The following is a 15,489-nucleotide window of genomic DNA, read 5'->3' on the forward strand; positions in this document are numbered from 1 at the left end:
CCACTCTCTCTAAGCGCTAAGAGACCTGCTGGTGATTACGCGCTATAGAAATAGCCGTTAACAATAACAATACCAAAAAGAAATAAGATTTGTGAAGAAATTAATACATCAACTAGGATTGCAATCTCAAAAGACAATATTGTGTAAGCAAAAAATCGTTTTGTATTAAAAAAAAGAAATAAGAAATAAGGAGAGAACAGCGAAAAGAGAATAAGAAGAGAAGTAAAAAGGAGTTGAAAATGGAAAAGAGCCGAGGAAGAGAGAAAGAGTTGGTTAAGGTACTGATGAGTGTGAGGAAAGAAAATTAATGATAGGCAACCAGTATAAAACAGATGTAATCTTCCGATGTAATGTTAAAAAAGAAACAGTGTGAAGTCTATCATTATCACATATAACATTTAACCATGTTAAAATAGAGTTTAGAAACATATTTCTAACAAGAAAGTTTAAATTTAAAAGCAGTGCAATAAAAAGATCAAATAAAAAAGGTGCTAAGGAACCTAAATAACATTTTGGAAAGTTAGTGGTACATTCCATTTGAACATTTTTAAATATTCAGACCAAATAGAATCCCAAAATGTATTAACATGAGAGCAATAATATAAAAAATGTGGTAAAGAACCAGTGTATATGGAGCATGACCAACATACTGAAGAGGCAGATGGGTCAAATTTGGAAATAGATTTTGAAGTAATAACAGCCCTATTGTAAATAACAAAATAGAGATTACAATGTTGTTGCAGAGATTTCTGCAACAAATCAGCCTCACCACCTGTACATACTGACAGGTACCTATTCATCCCTTTATACTTTGAAATTAAAAAGGGTCTGCATGCAGATGTATTTTTAAGGTGCAAAGCCCGCTGGTGAGTAACTGACCTCTGTGCATCTGTGAGTGACATTTCCAGATTATATGCAGCAAGCAGGCTGTCATATGTTTAAATTTACAAGACTTACTGATTATCAGCATGTAGAAATGTGCACCTTGAAAACAAGTGTCATGTAAGATCCTCCTGTTGCTCCATTGCATCACGGTGCAATGCTTAGCGCGTGTTAAAACAGTGTTTTTTGCATGAGTCCGTAACAGCATTATCAATTAGCACGTGTTTGTAAACTTTTGTGACATGATCCACTGCCAAACTATTTGAATCAAAATGGGCCAGAATTGACATCAAACTGGCATTTTGTAAGAACAGCCAAAAAGGAAGTGAGAAATTAGGTTGTTGGTTGTCTAGGGTGTGAGTCTTGGTCAAGCAGCAATCAGAGTCCTTTTCTGGTTTAGGCACAAACAAACCCCAAATTAACCTGTGCTTAACTCACAGGTAGCTTTCCACGGAGCAGTCAGGCTTTACTTAGAGGCAATGTGTAAAGTATTTGTGCAACCCTTCAAACCATAAATAAGTGAAGACACCACACACAAAGATCCCGCACCAGTTTAGAAAAATAAAGCTGAATTTTATTAACAAAAAAGACCAAAACTACAAAAATCCAAACAGTAGAACTAAAGTTATGAATTTTTGCAGGAGAAAGTAAAAAATAGCGTCTAAAAGCAGAAAGCACCAACCGCAGCTATCTGGTTGTGCTGGACCTGGTCAAGGTCAAAAGTTTAGGCAACTGCGATGGAACATAGGTCGGATACAGTTCCAGATCAGCCCTGCTGAAGTATTACCTTCTCAAGTTTTGTGCCAGGAGTACCATTTGCATTGGAGAGGACCACGGGGAGAAAGGACAGCATCGCGGGCGGTTTTCAGTATGGCGCGAAGAGCAGGCCGGACATCACGGATGGGTGGTCTGGTGGTTCAAATTTGCGGTCCTCTGTGAGTGGTTGATGCTACAGTGCAAAGAGACAGGCTGGCGGCAGCTCGCACTGACTGAAGTGCAAGTGGCATGGTCTTGGTGTGCATAGGCCCATTTGTGGTCGTGAAGAGCCCAAAAGCTTGATTTAAGAGCTCCGCTTGGAGTCTGGAACTTGCTGCAGCTGGGTCCAGAAGCTGGTTGAGGGGCCTTTGATTTCCCCAACGCTCAGATCAGGAGGCTAGCAGACCAGCCCTTGGAGTCACTCTGGGTTTCTAGGTTCAAGATGATCTCCAGGTAAGAAGGCAGCAGGCAGTAGATCAGCACAGCAGAGCAGCAATTCCTTTATTGCTTTAGAGCAGAAGTCCAGCAGAGAGGCAGTCCTTGTACAGTATCAACAGGTCGAGAAGTATACTGAAGTGGTGTTGTCTGTGCTCCAGCAGTTATAACATAACATAACACTTGTATTTGTAAAGCGCACTTATCACCCAGGGGTCTGTCTCAAGGCACTAAATAACAGATGTTTATTGTTACCCAACTCAATGGTACTCATTTTATCGACCTCAATGGATGAAAGGCTGCGTGGACCCGCTGGGATTTGAACCTGTGACCATGAGGTCAAACACAGGCCCCTGCAGTGGATGCATTAGTCCACTAAGCCAACAGACCCGGCAGTTATAGCCTGTGGTGGGATGTATGTCGTTACAACGCATACTTTTACAACGCATGCACTTACAACGCATTTTTTACAACACAACATCCACTACAACGCATTCCATTACATCGCATGACACTACAACGCATTTTTAAAAACTACCTTTACAACGCATTCCATTGCATCGCATACTACCTTTACAACGCATACCATTACAACGCATAATATTACATTGCATTTAAGGTAAGTATTGGATAGTATAGGGGTAAAAATTACTATTCTTACTCCAGGGGGTGCAACAGTAGGGTAAGTGTTGGATAGTATAGGGGTAAAAATTACTATTCTAACTCCAGGGGGTGCAACAGTAGGGTAAGTGTTGGATAGTATGGGGGTAAAAATTACTATTCTAACTCCAGGCGGTGCAACATTAGGAAAAATGTTGGATAGTATAGGGGTAAAAATTACTATTCTAACTCCAGGGGGTGCAACAGTAGGGTAAGTGTTGGATAGTATAGGGGTAAAAATTACTATTCTAACTCCAGGGGGTGCAACAGTAGGGTGAGTGTTGGATAGTATGGGGGTAAAAATTACTATTCTAACTCCAGGGGGTGCAACAGTAGGGTAAGTGTTGGATAGTGTAGGGGTTTTAATGTAATATTATGCGTTGTAATGGTATGCGTTGTAAAGGTAGTATGCGATGTAATGGAATGCGTTGTTAAGGTAGTTTTTAAAAATGCATTGTAGTGTCATGCGATGTAATGGAATGCGTTGTAGTGGATGTTGCATTGTAAAAATTGCGTTGTAAGTGTAGTGCGTTGTAATAGTTGCGTTGTAAGGGTTGTTCCCCTGTGGTGCCTTTGAATTGGGCGGAACTTTTTAGAGGCCTGCTTTTGAAATGCACAAGCATCCTGCCTCTCCCGTCCCAGCTCCAGACTAACTAAACGGGTATTAAGCCCTCTGTGTGGAGGCAGGACACAGCCTATTTTAGTGTAAGCAGGGCTGTGCCCAGCTCCTACCACCCATCCTCCCAATGATGGCCCATCCAATCACACCTTAGCTCCCCATTGAGTGTGGCTGTCTAGGAAGATTACAAAAAGCCCAACTGTCAACTACACCCAGGCATGTGACCCAGAGACAGGCTGCATGCATACAATGGCTTAGCGGAAGCAAATCCCAACTTTCTAAAAGTGGCATTTAATGAGAGAGGTAGGCCTTGAAGTAGTCAAAATCGAATTGAACAGTTTTTCACTGCCAGGACATTTAAAACTTAAAAGGACATCTTCAACTTTTTAAATACACTGCACCCTGCCCTCGGGGCTGTTGGGCCTACTTAGGGTAGTCTTCTAAGTATTAAAAAGGAGGGTTTGAGCCTAACAAAAGGTTTTTTTTGCCAGGTCGAAACGGCAGTTGAAAAACTGCACACACAGGTTGCAGTGGCGGGCCTGAGACATATTTTAAAGCGCAACTTAAGTGGGGGGCACAATCACTGCTGCAGTCCCACTGTTAGCATTTAATTTACAGACTCTGGGCGCAGGTAGTTCCAATTTATTTTAATGACTAGCTACAGTGGTATACTTGTTGTAAGTATCTTGGCGCCAATAAGGGGAATATCACTAATTTATATGTAGCAGTTAGCATCTGGGTGACGGTGCTTGTGGGGTGGGGAGAACCACCAACGTCCTCAAAATCTTTGTGACCAAGGCCAACAAAACATTCCAAACTTTACAAATCCCCAGCACACATCAAACAATAACTTTCGGATTAGAGATTAGTGAATAACAGTAAGCAAATATTATCTAGAACACAAGTAAATGTTCTTGTTTTTATTCCTGTTTGTCTCCAGGCTGAAAAAATCTCCTACTTCAGGACACGTAGCTATCCCACACAAGATCTGATATCATAACAAATATATGCAAATCCGGATCATAAGGACTTAATTCAGTCAGAACTTTGAAGATACAGAATCCCTCGTGGGACGGAAGTAAAACCACGAATTATAAACTCTTATCTGAAAGGACAGAGCCTTGAATAAGTCGCGGGATATTGCCCATGAGCGACGAAACACGTGTCGGTTGCTACTGTCCAAAGAGATTTTTTTAGCCTGGAGACAAACAGGAATAAAAACAAGAAAACTTACATGTGTTCTGGATAATATTTGCTTACTGTTATGCACTAATCTCTAATCCGAAAGTTATTGTTTGATGTGTGCTGGGGATTTGTAAAGTTTAGTTCCAATTTATTAGAGACTTCTAAGTATATTAAATATGACAATTGGGTGGAAGTCAATGTTATCATGTTTTAAGGAGAGAACAGAAGCACTTTAGCACTGGTTAGCAGTAGTAAAGTGCACAGAGTCCTAAGGCCAGCAAAAACGAAGTCAGCAAAAACAGGAGGTCTGAAGGCAAAAAGTGGAGGAAATCAACATCAAGGATGCCAGGTCTAACATGAAGTTAACTGCTTGATGCCATTTTTGCTATGTAGTTGTAAGATAAAACAGAGTAACTGCATATGTCTCCTTGTTTCAAATATTAAAGACAGAACTTTATTTCAAGTAAAATCTGTTTGTTCTATTCCTTATTAATTACTGTGATTTGTTTTTACACCAAGCACCAACATTTTTTTGATAAGCATTTCATATAAAGGAAGGTACCCCCTATACAAGGTTTGAGGTCCAGGAGTAAGGGGGAAGAAAAGAATTACTATAGAAAAACTCTTGTCTGGCCTACATTTCTTATCAAACGGCCTCCAGAAGGCTCATAGTCAAGGCAGATCCACAGCACGACACTTAACACCAACCAATTATAAAAAATACATTTATTTTTCTTTAGCACACTTTTTATTTATATAAACAACATTTTCAAATAGTTTTTTTAATAACTTTTTTTGTATATTTGGCTCATACAAGTTCAATCTGATCAGAATTGCACATTAGATTCACATTGTTTTTAATAAGGTAAACACCATGTTATATTTCACAAGAGCAATGCAACATTATTTGCATGCAAGTGTTACCTAGGGAGAAAAGCAAAATAGCATACAAGATTAAAAAACATAACATCATAAAAATGACAGAAACCTCACAAACAACCATCCAGCAGTCAATCCCACCAATCAGAACGTTCTCACACACGCAACACACTCACACACAAATTAAATTCTGAGGGAAACTTCTGTGTTTATTGTATGACATACACTCTGAGGTTCGACTTAATCTAAGGAATATCCACTGATGTGTTGTCTAAGGAAGATTTCCCCATACAGTTGGTCCATGCACGTTTTGGTGGGTAGGAGTTACAGCCACCTTCATCAGGACCATACTGTTGAGAGGCAAATCACAAGGGTGGGCATGGGTTCTCTTTTACACCGAGAGGACCTTTGTACGTCTCAGTATATAATACATTACCTACATTACATATAATAGTGGCTTGCTAGGGCCAGGCAGGTTAGCAAAGTATCATGTCGTTCAGAACAGAGCGATGTTTGTACGTCTTAGTGGTACGATTGTATCCAGCTCCTTATGTTGTGTGCAAAGAAATACCTCATCCGTCTAGGAGGTGAAGTAGTCCACTGGCCAATCTTGTTTTTACGGCATAGTCTCAGTACAAAAAAATATAATTTCGGATTGTCTTTTAATTTATTCATGAACATCTGCACCTGGTCTCTCCAACCTGCTCCAACACGCCATTTGGACTGGTATGAGCCAAATATGGAAAAAAAGTTATTCAAAAAATAATTTTAAAATGTTGTTTATATTTAAAATAACTTGTGCTAAAGAAAAATTAATGTATTTTGTATAATTGGTATATTTTGTATAATTGGTTGGTGTTTAGTGTCTGCCTTGACTATGAGCCTACTGGATGCCGTTTTCTGAAACATTTAGGTCAGACAAGAGTTTTTTTATAGTAATTAATGAGCATTTCATAACATAAATAAAAAACAAAATATAAGTAACAGGGAGGCATATATTTTCACCTAATACTTACAGTGGTGCATACATCTTTAAGAAATCTGTCTCTTCAATCCCTCTGTGCGTTGGAGGTTATAGTGCAAAATGAAATTCTCTTTTTTGCACGATTATAATGCTCATGAGCGACTTTTTTATGGCCTGGCATATTAGCATTGTTGTTGCCAGACAATTATGCGAGCATCACTATAGAGGGCTTTGAATCTGCCCACGTTTTGGGCACCAGGAGTACATATTTTGATTGGACAGATGATGTATGCTTCCAAGAAAAAAAGTGTGCGCCCTCCACACAGCTGTGATCATTTTGTTTATTTATCCAACTGTCTGATCTTGTCCGTTTAGGGGCCCATACGTGCCATTGTAATGTTATTATAGTATCTTTGATAACCAGATAATTTACACTGTTTCTCTCTGGTAGCAGCACGGATGGGAAGGCGACTGTATAACATGAATGTTTAGGTCTGGCTTGACAGTACAACTGTCAAGTGATCTTTTAATCTACACCAATATTCTTCTATAGTTCTTGGATTCCACAAAAATATGTATATTAATTCCTATGTTATTACTTGCAATGCTTCACATAAAGCTAGCATTCCTAGGTCTAGGTTTGAAGCTAGACCTATTGGCATTGCCAGTTTTTGTTTATATTCTAGCGTTAAAGTTATTACACACTAGTTTCTAGTTTAGTAGAAGGATAAAAACTAAAAAGACGATTTTTATTTTAACTTATTTCTCCATGGGCCAGGCATTCTTGTATTTCTGATCAGATGTCAACACTTCAAACCTAAGGGAAGGAGTATGTGTTGATTGCCTCAGGGGTCTAGACGCTACATGAGCGAACATATCAAGTTCAAAGCATGTGTATTTCCTTCCAGCTTCGTAAGATTTCCAAATCCAGTCAATGTGGAAACGGGCAATCAACCTAAGAAACAGACGTACCAAGGGGAGGCCAGAGGCGGAATGATACAGGATTTTAATACTGAAGCAACAATTAAGACAATTAGCAGAGTGAGCACTTTCTGGCCGAGTCATTAGAGAAGGAGGAGGAAGCGCTTTGCCCTCGAGCCCCATTAAATTTGTCCCATAAAATTCTTGACTATCTATTTTGGTCAGGCTGAATAGCGACGCGGGTCACGGCGCAGCTGAACTCTCAAAGTGCTTACGGCGATATGCTGGCTACGCACGCTGGCGGCCATTTTTACACATCAACGCCATCTCGAGCCGAAGCACAGAGCTGGAAAGATACGAATCGCATGCTAACTGCAATATCCGAAATGCATTACCTTTCCACGCCATTGGAGTTTTATATTAAACTCCTACATGCAGAGAATAATAGCCAATCTGTAAACTCACGATGCTGCTTGTAAAGTTTGAGTGGCTGAGCACAAGATTAATATCACTCGCTTAACCTTCACCGTGCTTATTTATTTATTTATTTGAAGGAGCAAACCTTTCTTCATATAATACATTCGCACAGGATGGTTATTTGTAAGGGCAGCTTGTTGCACCACACCAAAAATCCCATTCTCATGTAAAATAATTTCCTATTAAATTCTCTTGTCCAGTCAAAACCATGCGTTCTTCATGTAGTGCCTTTCAGGATAGACGCTATCTGTTAAGATATACAACGAATTTACTAAATTATATTATAATTGGGGTTTTCGTTGGAATGGCTTAGGGTTATTTATTTTTGAATTCACCTGAAATTACAACAATGTTGACAATTGTCTGACATTTTATAATGATTTATAAGGAAATGTAAAATGTCATTACAAAAATCGCGGTATACCCTTAAATGCGTCAACTTATAATAAACATATTATAAATAAAAATGGTAATATTTAAAGCACCTGTACTCTTTTAGCTACACAAATTTTCAGGTGAATACAGGCCAATCCTTCCCATTGGGTGTGAAATAGCATGTAGAATATTTTATCTGTGACTAAGTACATACAAACATATATTTTAAGGATATTGCATTTCACTACGTAGGTACGAGTAACTAGGAAGCACGTCCAGTAGTCACAGAGTTCCAAGTTAACTTGCCTTACCGTTTTATAACGCTAGGGCTATTTTATTTCTTTTAATGCGTACTTTACTCCCACATTTCTTTTTATGCACTCCTCTTTATTTGCACCATCCCTCCTTTTTTAAATTCTTCTGCTTGTTTCTTTCTCTTTTCCTTGTTAAGGTTGAATCCATTTTCTGAGCTTTTATTCTTCTCTACCTCCCTCCAAATTCAAATATATTAATTTTACCCATTCGGTCCATTATCACTGTGATTGCTGTTGTTTTGACCTTCGTTCTCTGATATTGTTTCACAGACACTTTTTTAACATGAGCTCCCCATCACTTCTGGGCTGGTGGCATTCTTCTTTATCCCTATATACTGTATTTTAAAAATGTTCTGGGCTTCTCTATGTTTTTTAATCACTGCACTATGATCAGAGCAGGTGATCAACATATGAATCAATCCGTGAAGTTATTTTCTCCTTTTATCAGAATCCTATGTACTAGCAAACTTTCTTTGTACATTCATCCAGAGAACGCTGTTGGTTGATGGATGCGGTTACTGTATGCACACACAGGGTGGTTGCGGGGTGGCAAATTTGTCAGTGCCAGTGTTTGGAGCTTACTGTTGTTTCATGTTGTGCCATTGCCTTAACTTGGCTCTTATAGCTGTATGCCAACCCAACCACAGACGCAACCGCAGAACTGAGAGACTGGACCTGACCCAATCTGGATATGGTCCTTCCAGATGCAAGGAGATCAAAGGAGTTACAGGAAGAGCTGCTGGTGCAGCCTGGGATGGTGGTTCTTGTGCACAACAAGCTAGGAATTAAGGAACCTGGGAGAGGAGAGTGGAGATGTGTTCTTGAGGAAGGGAGGGAGTGGGGTTATTGAAGTGCTGGTGGGAAGGTGGCATTGACATTAGATATAAGACACTGGTGGTAGTGATTGCCACTAGAATGGGAGAAATACTGGAGGTGAAAACCTGGATACAACTTTTGCCTTTCTGCATTCTTGCATCCTTGCGCTTTTACTCGTATGTGGCTAATGCCCCAAGACGTAAGTGGTTCAGGAACTGAACTGAGTTGAGTGAGGCTTATAATTCATATGTGGGGCAAGATGTACCCTGTGGGGATTGGGTTGGTGATGGTCTGTTACCTCTGCCCTCATGAATTGGTCATTTTGCTATTGTTCAGTGGTTATTGACATATCTTTCGAAAAACAAAGTTGAATTTATCGGAATAAGGAGCTGTTGGAATTACCGACTTTTGTAGTCACTCTTTTTATTTCAACCCAAAAACATATGTGCTTTATAAGATTGTATATACATCTAACATCTAACTCATTGTGTTAAATGGCTAGAATAATACACAACGTTCAAGACATGTCTGAGTGGAAAGAGAAGGCTGGAAGTAGCCTGGAATTGAAACGTGGACATCTGGAGCAAGTTGAGCAAGTTTTTACACCCATGTTTATCACAAAGTTTATGATGCCATTGATATAAGAAAGCCTAACACTGGACATATTGCTGCAACTGTTTGCTTAACTTGTGTGAGGAGACAGTGGGGGCCTTAGGAGGCCTGGAACTGTGTGGAGAACAATGTGAGGAAATATCCCAAGACTTCTCACTGAAAATCATGCTGCTGTAGTCCCTGACACTGATAGCATTTACATTGAAAGTTAAAACTTCAGAACAAGCCCACAACGTCACTGTGGGCCTGATTCACAAAGGTAAACATACACTTTTGTGTAAGTATACTATTTAGTTGGTTTTCACACACTGCAAGTTTTATTTTAATATTAGTAATTTTATGACTGTGGAGAATCTGCAATCATAGCAGAGATTCCACACGTAAAAAGATAGGCCTGTCCTATCTTTATATGTGCAGAGTTCTCCGTCCTGACTGTGGAGTCTCCATAGTCATAAAATTACTGGGTAAAATTAAGCATTATTTTTGGGCTCAAGATTCTGTCCACAAATGTTAGTAGGCTTTTTGTTAAAAACCGAAGGTAGTAGCATGGAAAGCCCATGTACCACCCAGAGGATACCCCTTGATACAAAGTAACGCAAAGTAGTGTGAGGCAAACCTTTCAGCAAAGTTCCAGTGCAAAAACAGTTTTGTGCTGGAAACTAAATCAAGCACAAAGTGTTGATTAATCTGCCAAAAGGTGGCCAACTGCCAAGGAAGATGGCCGTACAATAGCGCAGCTCCGGCAAAACACGCCCGGCAAGTCCCTAAAATCCGTCCATTAATCTGAGTGTAAGCCCGTGAGCACCAGGAGGTCTCCGAGACAAATGCGGTGAAACTCGAGTGAGGGAGAGCGAAGATACGCCCTAGTCACTGGCATGATGGCCCGGCAGGGACGCTCAAAATAATGGCGCCAATGTGGCCCTGAAAGATGCAGCCACAGGAGAACAAACACCCGTGGCAAGGTGGGAGCACTGCAGAGTCAGAAGGGATCACGGCTAACTCCTGCCGTGACCAACAGTGAACAAGGCCCTGGACTCGAGCCTACTCTGGTTACAGCGAGAGGCCGAGAGGAAAAGGTGAATGTCATCAGCCCAAACGGAGGAGCTGGCGGCCTGTGGAAACATGGGAAGCCACCGGATTTAAGGTATCTAAGACCTGCCCAAATCACCCAAATACGACCTGTCCCACCGAGTTGTGAGCATAGGGACCGGAGAAAGCACAATGCCAACCCACGAGCTTCGGCGGCAATGGGGGGACACAACTCAGGCCTTAGAGGCCTAGTAGAAAAGAATAGACCGGGGATTAAATTTATCAGTCACCACCCACATGTGAGAGGTGGTGAAGATACATACGTGGGCCGGGGAGACCCAGACGCCACAGTCACACTAGGGAAGTGACAATCCTTGACAGAGAGAGGAACGCAAGGGGGCAGAGACTAAAATTGAACAAGACTTGGCTGGCAAAACCTGACAGGCCGGGCAATGCCTAGGCCCCAGAGCAGGTGGCGGAGAGTAGTCAGTCAAGCCTGAACATTCAGACTAACTTGTACATACCCAGCAAGAGCAACAATGGCAGGAGGGAGAAGTGGCCGAGTTACGATGCAAGCAAAACTCAACAAGTATGCATGGCAAAAGGGTTCTGTCACAAAAGAAAAAAGACCTGAAAACACGCACGAAATGACGCACCCAACAGAAGGGCGATCAGATCCGACCCTACAAGACATATTGTCTGCCATCACTACTGTCCCAACATCTCTGCAATCCAGGATGGACACAGTCTCCACGGAAGTCTCCTTGATCAGGGCAGATATCTGCAATATGAATGCCAAGATTAAAGAGGTGGAAGCTACATCCAACTCATTAACCAAGGATCCCTACTTAAAAAACAGATCACGGACCTCCAGGCCTGCAACGACAGGATGGAAAACCAGCTGGACGATTATGAAGGCAGGGTTCATCGCAACAATATGCGCATTTTAGACGTACCAGAACGAGCGAAAGGACAGGCGGCAGACTTCCTTATAGAAGAGCTAATAGGGAAGCATTTGCATCCCAAAGGCCTGTCCAAGTAGTTCTCAATTCAAAGGGCGCACAGAGTCCCCGAGGGCTGACCAAATCCTGGAACACTGCCTAGCCCATACTAGCGCAAGTATTTAACTTCCGAGACAAGGATGCAATCCTGTAAACAGCGCGCACTCACCCCAGGTCAGCCTGCAAAACAGCAAGATAACATTCTTTACAGATTTCACTCTGTAAACCGGGTAAGGACGGAAAAGGAAGCAGCGAACATGGCAGACACTAACCTGGAGAGAGACCCCCTGGACGGGGGCAACAGTGGATAATAAAGTCCAACAACATCTACCAGCTTACAGTGCAGCTGTGAAAGACGCAGGAGGCCTGTCCCCAAACCAAAGCATATTAGGACACTAATGCAGCAAGACGATGAATCAAGGACAAAATACATAAATGGATGCTTCAAAGAATGCGAGGACTGAGACGCAAGTATAAGAGGGACTTGTCCCTGTTAGATTAAGTAGCTAAAACAGGCTCCTGAACAGATGGGCACCGGGAGGGGGGCTGGACCATGCACCACATCATTTCAAGGGTGGGTGATAGGCACTCTGCAAAGGTGGCGGGGCGGGCGGTTCACTTCCCGTCATGCAGGGAGAGAGGAAGAGAGAGAGGAAAGGGGGAAAGGGCAAGTTGAGGGGAGGGGAATTCAGTTAAACTACATTGCAGTCTTCATGGTGGGTAGGAGGGGAACTCACACCAACAAGTATGCAAATTGAAAACGAAGGGGTAGTTCTCATCCCGGACTAGATGCAGAATAGACAGCACAAACATAACACATTATGCAGACTATCCCGTCATATGTAGAAAGATGACACTTAAACAGAAGGAAAGGTCTCTCCGGCTCCTTAGGTAGAATGCCAACGCGCTTGGGGACAAATATAAAAGAGGGACCGTACTTCAATACATAAAACGACATGCGCCTGAGATCGCCCTACTACAGGAGACCCACCTGGTAGGCAATACCTGCAAAGCACTAGATAGATGGGGATACAACCTAATAGCCTACTCTGGATTCACCTCTGAATCTAGAGGGACTGGTATACTTATCTGAGAAAACTGCCCCTATATAATACACAAAACATGAACAAATACACAGGGTAGATTTGTTGCAATAGCCGGAACGTGGGAGGGGAAATCGATCAACATACTCTCGGTGTACATACCCCCTGATATGAAGAAGACAACATTGGCAGATCTCGGCAGACTCCTGCTCGACCTCCCAGTTGGTATCCTGCTGATGGGAGGGTACTTTAATTTAACAGTAAATAAGCAATTAGACCGACGCACCCCACGGGGAGGGAAGCATGACACATCGTAACTGGCAGACCTTCTAGCAACCTTTGGTCTTGCCAATATCGGGAGAGACCTCAACCCAAGGTCTTTAGCGAGGGGTATCTTTTACCACTCCCCAGTCTGCACTCAAATAACAACTCACCTCAACACTGGACGCACAGCTCTCACGATCAATCCATGGAGTTTGAAAATCCTGCATGTAAAAACGGAACTAATAAAAGACACAGTAGAATCGGCACAAGCCCTGTGGGGCACGATTGGGGCAGTAATCAAGGGCCGGGCGCTTGCTGTAACAGTTGGCCACAAAAAAGAGTTGAGGGCAAGTATAGAGACTCTCAAAAAGGAACTCCTGGAAGAAGAAGCAAAGGTAGCAAACACAAATGATGATTTAGCTAGACACACTTAATATCAAAATACTTGATAACGTGCAATTATTAACGGAGGCAGCCAGAACCAAACAGAAGGCCATACAGCACAAAAAATATGAGTTAGGTGACAAAACAGGCAAATAGTTGGCCTGACTGGAAAAGCGGGACTGTGCGCAAAGATGGGCCCCCCTACTATGGGGTGATAAGGGAAAAGAGTTGAGAGATCCACAGGAGATCACAGAGGCATTTGCCCCTTCTTTTGACCACATATATACATCAGCAACCAGGGACATGATTGGCATCTCAACAGTTGGTGACCCATGGAAAAGAGACGGTGTGATCCCGTTTAAGGAGTTACCAGCAGAATAACAGCTGGCAAGTACAGAGGCCTACAGATACCTACAAATAAGCCACGCCATAAAGTCTGCAGTCCCAAATGGGTTTGCTCTGCCTGAGGCATCCCCGCTGGAGAACAGGCTCCTCACGGACCCAATAACCAACAAAGCAATTTCCCTGACCTACCGGAAACTGATAAATAATAGACCGGACCCCCTCATACACCTTATGCACCAATGGGAGGCAAATGTAGGGAGCTTAGAAGACGACGAGTGGCAGGGTGCCCTTTCATCCCCACAAAAGTTATCTATACCGATGAGGTTAAGGCTTAGTCAACTTAAAATCCTGCATAGGACACACTTCTCGGGGGAGACCCTAGTCAAAATTGGCAGGAGATCAAACTTGAAGTGGCTTAGGCTCTGTACCCCCGAGGAAACATTCTACCACATGCTCTGGGAATGCCCCGCAATTCAACCATACTGGGAGGGAATCATAGCAATACTCAAGGAGATCTGTGGGAAAGTGATTCCTGGCTCCCCACAACTCTGCTTGCACTAATTTATGGAAGACTACTGACTTAACACACATTGAACAATCTTGGGTCTCCTTGGGACCAACCCTGACCAAAAGAAACATCACCCAAAAATGGGGAGCAGGGGACCCGCCATCACTGAGGGGGTGGGAATCAGACATGGATAGGTCCATGATTGCAGAAAAAGAGGTGTTAAAAAACAGAGGCTGCCCGAAGAAATGGGACCTAAAGTGGGCTAACTGGAATGTAGCCGGCGGAGGACTGTGTATTTTCCCCACAGATGAACTATGAGGCGGGAGGAAGGGGATCGACCTCCTATAATTGTGAAACGTGATAAGTGCATAAGATAAAAGATAATTAGGAACTTATTTCGACACTGAATGTAATGCATGCTTCTATATAACTGGAGCTCTACAGCTCAACCACTGTAAGACTGATATTTGTTCAAATAAAAAGTGTTTAAAAAAAAAACTCCCATAAATGAGTCTATGCTCCAGACATGATTGCATATAGGAATACTGTCAAGCTGAAGTTCTAACTGTTACATAGCTGTGATGTTTGTTACTTTCTACTGCTTTGGTGATCTCTAATGTTGATTGCTGTGATAGTCATGGGAGGTTTACCAGGAAAAAATTGGAGAACTGATCGGTGCCATCTAGTTTATGCATAGTAAACTTTTAAAACCTAGGTTCAAGACACAATTGTTAGCGAACGTCGAACCATTTGGTTACAATGGTCTTTCCAGTTGCAGAGGCTAGCGGACGAGACCATTACTTGGTGCTCAATTAACTCACCTGGATACTGGATTGTTTTTCTGTTCTCCTTTTCCTTTTTACTCTGAATCTAACAATCATATTTGACTTAGGGTAGGTTTGAGTCGCTCACATAATATCCTGCATTTTCAAGATTGGTTGCAGTCGGACTCACCCTTACTACCCAAACCCCTTGAATTTCTATCCCGGATGGGGCCAATCGCCTATTGATTGCTCTTGC

This window comes from Triturus cristatus, chromosome 5_1 (genome assembly GCF_964204655.1).
Source record: "Triturus cristatus chromosome 5_1, aTriCri1.1, whole genome shotgun sequence".
Classification (NCBI taxonomy): Eukaryota; Metazoa; Chordata; class Amphibia; order Caudata; family Salamandridae; genus Triturus; species Triturus cristatus.